At 36.5% G+C, this 9,644-nt stretch overlaps 1 long non-coding RNA gene across 1 annotated transcript in view; it reads left to right on the forward strand.

The window, feature by feature from the left end:
- LOC106736178 (uncharacterized) overlaps window positions 1-9,644 on the forward strand; it is a 20,376-nt gene that overhangs the window by 9,216 nt on the left and 1,516 nt on the right. The window lies entirely within an intron of this gene.

Below are 9,644 nucleotides of genomic sequence, written 5' to 3' on the forward strand. Positions count from 1 at the left end.
CTGAAAAAATATTAGGGAAGGACAGATGGTCTTCTTTGTAGTCTGGGTTATTTCTGCATTCTCAATGTTTATTTCCCTTTATTAATTCTTGGAATTTTGAAAACCTTGGTTGAAAGTATCTCAGCTGAGCTAGGGAATGTCTCCTAGAGGTGCCCACTGGGATGATGCAGAAAACCAGAATGAAAGGCCTCCTCCACAATGAAGGTAAAACCTGGCAAGAAGGCTGAAATTGAATCAGCTGATCCTTCTCCCATTCCCTCCTTCCCCTGATTTCTTATTCCAGTGCTGAAAAGAGTTTATTATGAAGATGTTGTATGCATATGCATGTGTGTATGTTTTCTCCCAATAGAAATTGAATTAAATTAGAATCCTGATACTAGTGCTGTTAAAGTAAGGAGGTGCTAAAAGTGGAGGGAAAAACAAAATAGGCAAGATCATTGAAGATAAATGTGCCTTGCTTTACATATTGTTGCAAGTAAATACCAAGGTTAGAAATGGAAACCCATAACTTCCTCTCCTCCCTTCACCCCCTATGGTGCCTTTCCCATTCCCCAGGTAGATGTGGCATTTGGCCTATCTTATTAAGGGTGTAATTTTCAAGAATCATAACACAAAATATGACAGTGTTTCAACAACCTACTATAGCTCACCTGTAGTGCCAAACTTTCTAGTTCTCTCTCAGAAATCTGAATTTGAGATTATTTTCAGGGACTCTCACTGCATATATGTGATTTCATTTCAGACTCTCTGATGGGCTCTCAGACTGCTCCAAAAATCAGCCTTTCAGCTTTAATTTTATTTTTTTTATGCTTTAGGAAAATCTCTTCTGGCTTTCCTCAGTAAAGAAATAAAAAATGGAAAGGCATTTTGCAGCAGTCGCAGCAGCAGCAACAGCAGCGGAGCAGCCATCACTGCCCCAGCTGCCGCCATGCTTCATAAAACTATCCCAAATGGGATGAGCACATTTAGCAGAATGATCAATTCACTGCTGCCATCTCACTTCTATTTATAATCTTGGCAGAGCTACACATTTCAAGGGTTTTTGAAGATAGAAGAACTCGGCTACATGAAGTGATTTTAGCTCTCATCTTTTCAGAGTTTGAATTCAAGGGAGTAGGATTTTCTAGCCTCTAAAGGAATTGATGTTCCTGCAGAATGCAACTAGCTTCCTGCTCACAGGTGACGACTTTTAATACAGGCAAGGAAAAGATTCGGAAGGGTCTTTTTCTAAGGAATCTTTTTATATTTACAAGGAATTTAAAGAGATACATTTTTATGTATCTTTAAAATGTTTATCCACATATAATATTCTAAATCACCTAAGGATTTATCTCACACATCTCTGTCTTGCCTCAAATTATTCATTTCCAATACTGGCCTCTCTGTTAATTAAATGGTATGTCTACGGGGGCATTTCCACTTGAATGATAATTAATGTGTTTTTTCCCAATCCAGCTGCCCATGAACTCCGGTAGATAAATTGTTTTGTGTATAGCACATATTCGAGCCTGGGCTTCGATAATGATTTCCTGCTCAGCCAAATAAATAAACAAAATAAACACCATCTAAAGCACAAGATCTTTACCTTTTTATAACTTAGGGCCATAGAAGGGGGAAAAATACTTTCTAATTCATAAATAAAAATACTGAAATACCACAGTAACCATGTGGAAGCTACATTGACCTTTTGGCTGATTTTCATGATAATTTGATAGTCTTGCCTGTGTCCCCAGTGATTTATAAGGCATATGGTTTCTAAGACATGTATAAATTAGGGTTAGGTATTTACATATTTTTGGTTGGAAAGATATGCTAAAATGTGACAAATTTCCTTTTTAATGCATGAAGTTTTTTGATTTTACATATGCTACTAGTGTTGTTTTGTGAGAGGCAGGAAATGTCATGGTGGTTAAAGGCTTAGGCTCTGGAATGACATCGGCATTTAAACCTCAACTTCATGACTTTGTGACTATGAGAATTTTGATGATTTTTAAACCTCTTTAAGAACTTGCTCTTCTTATACACAAAGTGGGAAGAAGAATTGTTAATATCTCCTTCATAGGGCTGTTGTGAGGATTAAGACCATCGTTTATGCAAAACAAATAGGACAGTACCTGGCACACACTAGATATATATATGTATTTTTTTGCTATAGGGCACGTGCACTCGCCAGACAGAGAGAGACAGAGAGACAGAGAGACAGAAAGCGAGAAATCACCCCCCAGGGGAGATGGCCACGCCACAATCTCTTCTCCTCCATTCTCCTCTCAGGATCTTGGGCACGCACACACACACACGCCCTGCGTGAGTTTTAAGCCACCGGGTCCGGGACACGAATTGCGGGTGACTACATGGGAGTCCAGCGACAAAGCCATTATGCCAACTGCTGGTCCCAACACACTAGATATTTTTAAGACTGAAGCAGATTTACTGGAAAAATTGCAAAATCTTATCTAGTTTTATACTACATTCTCGATTAATTGACAAAAGTGCAAATTTAGTTCCAGAATATTATTATTTCGGCAGAGATTATAAGTATGAAATGAATGTAAACCTGAAAGAACAGAGGTATGGATTTAAGTAGCAAGGTGGGGGGATAAATACCACCAGATAGGTGGGTGTCTAACATGAGTTTCATCCTCACAGTAAAGGGAGGAAATGCCTTGTGGTAAAACTCCCATTGCTTACATAAACCCTATTATTCCATTTTCCCAATTAAGACCAATCTCCCATTACCCAGAGCAAATGGTATGAAAAAATTCATATGGTTAGGAAAAATACAATTTTAAAAACTTTGGTCTTACAATGCCTATCCCTGATTCAGAAAGATAAGATTAAGGGAACTGACATCAAGACTGGGTTACTCCACCAATTGATGCCAAATATGTTTAGAGAGCTTTTACTTTTATTTCTTTTTAACATAATTATTTTATTTAACTTTATTTATTTTAATTTGACTAGAGAGGAACAGAGTGAGAGTGAGAGCAAGAGAGAGAAAGCAAGCCGCTGGATCCAGAACTTGAACCATAGTCAGCCATGTTGGGAGTATCTTAACCACCATGCCACCTACCAGCTCCCCCCAACTCCCCGCAATTTTTTAGAGAGCTTTTAATCTGGCTTGATTATTATTATTATTATTATTTTAGAGAGGTTTTCGCTATAGGGCACGTGTACTTGCCAGACAGACAGAGAGAGACATAGAGACAGAAAGCGAGAAATCATCCCCCAGGGGAGATGGTCACGCTGCAATCCCTTCTCCTCCATTCTCCTTTCGGGATCTTGGGCACGCACGCACACGCGCCCGGTGTGAGTTTTAAGCTACCGGGTCTGGGACGTGAACTGCGGTCGACTACGTGGGAGTCCAGCGACATAGCCATTAAGCTAACTGCTGGTTCCCAATCTGGCTTGATTCTTGATGATGGGGATATAAGTGTGTGTGTTGGGGGGAGGTGGGGGGCTAAGGGGGAGGGATTCTAAACCAACATGTTAGCAAGGTTTTGTAATACAGATCTAAGGAAAGTGATGTCATCACAGTTAGAGAAACCTTTCTGATAAACATTTTAAAGAAGCAGGTCAATTGAAATTTCTTTTGGAGGCAATTGTCTTTAGGGCTTTGGAAATGCTATTAGATGGTCACTTTTTTTTTAAAAAAAGAAAATTACATTTAATCACTCCACATCTTTCCAGCATGTAGTCACTTTCTTAATGCTCTTGAGTTTGTGTGAGAGAATTAGGAGCTAGCTCACGGTGACCTAGCTAATGTTTATGAAATACTTCTGAGTGCTGGAGACTGTGTTACTTCCACTCCTGTTACATTAGTTTGTGCAATCCTTTTGCAATTTTAATTAATATTTTCTCATTTTAAAGTTGAAGAAACTGAGGTTCATATACACAGCTGGTGACTAGTAAAGCAGACTTTCAAATGCAAGTAGTTTGACATCAGTCTAAATGTCATTAGTCCTAACCACTATATCCTCTTCTACAATCTCACATAAAGTATAAAAAATGCAAGTTGGTAGGTATTATATAGCTTTATTATGTCAATTCTAAGACATAAACAATAATTATACTGTGATAATTCTATATGTATTAGCCACAGTACTCATTCTTGGGCTGGTATATCAAACAGCAAACATTGCAACACCAGGAAGTCATAGGCTCCTCCTGCAGTTAATGAGATCACTTTTCTTTGTTGAAGAAATAAACAAATCACACAGATAAAGCTAGTCCTAAATGAAAGCATTTCATTGATATTAAGGCTTCATGATAGCCCAGGAGAGATAGCACAGTGGAACCACTGCTGATGCTGGGTACTGTACTGACGAGTTATTTGAAACAGTGAGCTTCACAATCTGCCTAATAATTAAAGCAATTTATCTTCAGGTGGATCCAGGCCTTTTGTTTATTTCAACCTGAAACTCTTGGGAAATAGATATGCCTGTAGAGAAGCTCTGTTGTATAAACGCTGATATGAAAAGTAGGTAGATCTTTGAGATGCCATCAACTATGCAGCCATCAGAACTTTGACTGATAAACGAGGCCATTACCTCTGGCTGGAAAGGTTTACTCAGAAACTGGCAGCAAGTTAACTGAAGATCTTCCACCATCTTCCAGGACCCAAAATGCACATAAAACAACAATGGATATACAAGTCTTTATCTGACCCCAAAGGCCAAATTAAGAAACAAATAAAAAAAAAAAAAAAAAGAAATGGGACCAGCAGTTAGCATAATGACTATGTCGTTGGACTCCCACGTAGTCGACTGCGGTTCGAGTCCCGGACCCGGTGGCTTAAACACATGCCGGGCGCGTGTGGGTGCATGCCCAAGATCCTGAGAGGAGAACGGAGGAGAAGGGATTGTGGTGTGGCCTTCCCCCTTTGGGGGTGATTTCCTGCTTTCTGTCTCTTTGTCTCTCTCTGTCTATCTGGTGAGCGCACACGCCCTATAGCAAAAACCTCTCCAAAAAAATATAAATAAATAAGAATCAAATATGATAAAAGGTGACTGCAAAGGCCAAAGAATTTTGAAATTATATGGCATGTCATTTGAGCACAGGTATGATCTGCTGATTTGATAGATCCCAGCCAGTAGCATGTGACTACTGAGCAATGGAAATGAAGCTAGTCTATTTTTTTTTCTTTTTTTTAAAAGAATTATTTTACTTAATTTTATTTATTTTTCATTTGACCAGGCAGAGAGAGAGAAAGTGAGAAGGCAAGCTGCCAGATCTGGGGCTCAAACTGTGGTCGGCCATCCATGTGAAAGTCCAGCACCATTAACCACCAAGCCACCTGCCAGCCTGGAAATGGGACTAGTCTTAATTGAGATGTGCTGCAAATATAAAGTATAAACCAGATTTAAAGACTAGCATGGAAATGGAATGTAAGATATCTTAATAATTTGAAAATACTGATTATATGTTGATATTTTTGATATATTGACTTACATAAAACATATTATTAAAACTATTTTCACCTCTTTCTTGTTACCTTTTTATTTACTTTTTAAAAATTTATTCAAGGGCACATGCCCTTGCCAGGGAGAGACAGACAGAGAGAACAAGAGAGAGAAAGTGAGAAAGTATCCACCAGCAGTGACAATGCCTTTTTCTCTGTTTTACTCTCAAGATTTGAGGCATACGTGGACACACACTCGGCATGTTCTTCAAGCTATCTGGTCTAGGACTTTAAGTGTGCAGTTGGCCATGTGGAATCCAGCTACCTTAACATGCCACCAGCTGGAATTCTTGTTATCTTTTTAGTGTGACTACCATGAAATTTAAATTTTATATGTGGCTTGTGTTCTGTTTCTTTTCTTTTCTTTTCTTTTCTTTTCTTTTCTTTTCTTTTCTTTTCTTTTCTTTTCTTTTTTCTTTTCTTTTCTTTTCTTCTTTTTTTTGAGAGTTTTTCGTTATAGGGCACATGCGCTCGTCAGACAGACAGAGAGAGACATAGAGACAGAAAGTGAGAAATCACCCCCTAGGGGGGATGGCCACGCTGCAATCCCTTCTCCTCCATGCTCCTCTCGGAATCCTGGGCACACACGCACCCAGCATGAGTTTTAAGCCACCAGGTCCGGTACGTGAACCGCGGTTGACTATGTGGGAGTCCAGCGACAGCCATTACGCTAACTGCTTGTTCCCGCTTGTGTTCTGTTTCTACTAGCAGAGACAGCTTTGCCCTTCATTAAGTCCTTCCATTGGATCCAGATAGAATTTGATGACATCATCCATATTTTTATTTTTTTGTTTTATTAATTTCTGTTATCTTTAGTATATATATTTTTAGAATTATTTAATTTTATTTATTATGATGGTTATTATTTAATTTGACCAGGGAGAGACAAAGAGAGAGAGATGGAAAATGAGGAAGCAAGTTGCCAGGTCTAAGACTCAAACCATGGTCAGCCATGTAGGAGTCCAGTGCCTTAACAACCACACCACCTGCTAGAACCCTTTATTATATCTTTACTCTTATTTTATATAAAGATATTTTTTTCTCCACCAATATTTAATGGAATATGAATGTAATTTATTTTTAATCTTTCTCAGTAGGTAAATTCATTGAAGGCTAAAATACTGCTTTAGAAACATCTTGAATTTTGGCATATAGCACTTTTATTATAGTATATTTAATTAAAAATTTTCTTTATTTTCACTTCCTCTGACTACTAGATTATTATTTTTATGTTATGGATATGTGATGAACATTCTTTTATATTTCCTGGAATTTTCTCTGTTGCCTGCCTGGTATTTTAAATTTTTTTTGATAGTTCTATTTGTGCTTGAAAACAATGCATTTTTTTCTATTTTCTACTCATTATGTCCAGGATTCTACATATAGTATGTGTTTTATTTTAATTTAAAAAAATAATTATTTATTTAATTTTATTTGCTATTATTATTATTATTAATTTGACCAGACAGAGAGAGAGAGAGAGATAAAGGGAATGTAAGAAAGCAAGCCACCAGGTCTGGGACTCGAACCATAGCTGACCATGTGGGGGTCCAGCACCCTAACCACCACACCACCTGCCAGCCCCATTTAGTATGTGTTTTAACATAGTTCTTTAATTATGTTGTCCAAATATTTTATAAATCCTTAATCCTGTTTTTGTCTGTCTGATATATCATCTTTGAGAAAGATATATGAAAATTTCCCTCTATGATTGTAGATTTGTCAATTCCTCCTTGTCATACGCTCATTTTTATCTTATATATTTTGAGATTTTGTTGCTAAATACTTATGAATAAATGTTAATTTTATTTTCTTATTGAATGTTTTTAAAATTTTTTTAAAGAATTATTTTATTTAAGTTTATTTATTTAATTTATTTATTTTAGTTTGACCAGAGAGGAACAGAGCCAGAGAAAGAGTGGGGGAAAGTGAGAAAGAGAGAGAGGGGGAAAGTGAGAAAGAAAGCTGCCAGGTCCGGGAATCAAACCACTGTTGGCCATGTGGGAGTCCAGTGCCCTTAACCACCACGCCACCTGCTAGCCCCAAGTGCTTTTTTAATCTTATGTATGTGTGTTTCTATTAATGCCTCTTCACTTAAAGCTCTGATTTGAATATTGTGATACGAGTTGTCTTTTTATCCATATTTACCTGATTGATATTTGTCTATTACTGTGTCATTATGTTTCAAATGTAGCTCTTCACATTAAAAAAAAAAAAGCTGGATGTTACTCTTTTTAAGAAAAATCTACTTTGAGGCACTTTTAACCTTTTGTATTTATTATGATTACTAATGTATTAATGCTTATTTACACTATTGATTTTATGTAATTTACTCTTTTCTTGGTTTATATTGCATTGACCAAATCTTATTTAATCCACTTCCTCTCAAACAATTTGTAATAGTATTTGATCTTTGTTTCTCATAGCAATTGCTTTTTATGTTTCTGACATGTGTATAAGGAGTCTTCAAAAAGCTCATGGAAAATGTGTATTATGAAAAAACTATGCTTTGATGTAAAAAATATTTGCATCAAAATAAAAATGTGTTTTAATCTATTTTTCCACATGCTTTTGAGGTTGCCTTGTATGTGTACATGTGAAGTTCAGTTAGATTTACCAACATCCTCACCAGCATTTTTTCCTCACCGTTATTTATTGTCTCCATTTTTCTAGGTATACCATTATTCTTGCTGAATAATGTTATTTAGTAAATTTTTCAGTCTGGGACTAGTGAATTCTCTTATTTTTCTATTTTATTTTATAATTTTTTATTTGCATCTAATTGTACATCTTTGTGTGGTCTGAGTTTTCTAAGCATGCATTTAGTCTGTGATAATCAAATCAAGGATAATACCATATTCATTGGTTTCTACAAAGAGCACTACATTATGATATATACTGTTACTTTTTCCCTACTAGTCTTTCTTTTTTTAACTTTTCAGCAATAGAAACTATCTTATGTGTTTTATTCTTTTTTTTAGCACATTAGTTTTCTTTATTTACATTTTATCATAAATCTTTATAATACACAATATGATTTTTCAAAGTATGAATGTAGTATGACACTCAAATCAAAGATATTACCATATACATCATTTTCAATAGGAAATTTAACATTCTCTTATCTGTTAAATGTTTTTTTCCCGTTGCCCCTCCCACTCACCCTCTACACCCCACCCCACTCTCTTAGTTTCTGGTATCTAAATTTATCCTCTCTTTTATCATATCTTTGGCTCTTTCAATTTCTGCCACAGAGTGCAGACATTTGTTACACACTGAGCAGGGATATACAGTGTGTGTCTTTCAAAGTCTGGCTCAATTAGCTTGACATTAAGTCTTCTATATTTATCTACTTTGAATCATATGACAGACTCTTATTGTTTCTTATGGCTGAGAAGTATTCCATAGTATTTATGTGCCAAGGTTTTTCAACCCAGTCATCAGTCTTGGACATTTAGTTTGGGTCCATGTTTTAGAAATTATGAGTGGGACCAGCAGTTGGCGTAATGGCTATGTCGCTGGAATCCCATGTAGTCAACGGCGGTTAGACTTCTGGACCCGGTGGCTTAAACTCATGCTGGGCACATGTGCGTGCGTGCCCAAGATCCCGAGAGGAGAATGGAAGAGAGGGGATTGAAGTGTGGCCATCCCCACGGGTGGGGTGATTTCTCGCTTTCTGTTTCTCTGTCTTTCTCTGTCTGGCGAGCACATGCGCCCTATCAAAAACAAAAACAGAAAAAAAAAAACAAAAAACCTCTCCAAAAAAAGAAAAAAAGAGAAATTATGAGTAATGCTGCAGTAAACATGGATGTACACATGTCTTTCTGACTATTTTCCTACATTTTGGGTAAATATCAAGGAGTGGGATTACTGTTTTTTTTTGAGTAACCTCATATTGTTTTCCACAGTGATTGTACCTACTTATATTCCCATCAACAGTGTAAGAGGGTTCCCTTTCACCACAGCCTTGCCAGCATTTGTTATTTTCTTGATCCTAGCCTCCAAACTAGAGTTAAATGGTATCTCATTATAGTTTTAATTTACATTTCCTTTATGTTAAGAGATGTTGAACATTTTTCATATGCTTTTTTTCTATTCATAAATCTTTCTTGGAGAGTTGTCTATTTAACTCACTTGCTCATTTTTATTTTTATTTATTTATTTATTTATTTATTTATTTATTTAT

Source organism: Tupaia chinensis, unplaced genomic scaffold, assembly GCF_000334495.1.
Source record: "Tupaia chinensis unplaced genomic scaffold, TupChi_1.0 Scaffold000674_2, whole genome shotgun sequence".
Lineage (NCBI taxonomy): Eukaryota > Metazoa > Chordata > Mammalia > Scandentia > Tupaiidae > Tupaia > Tupaia belangeri.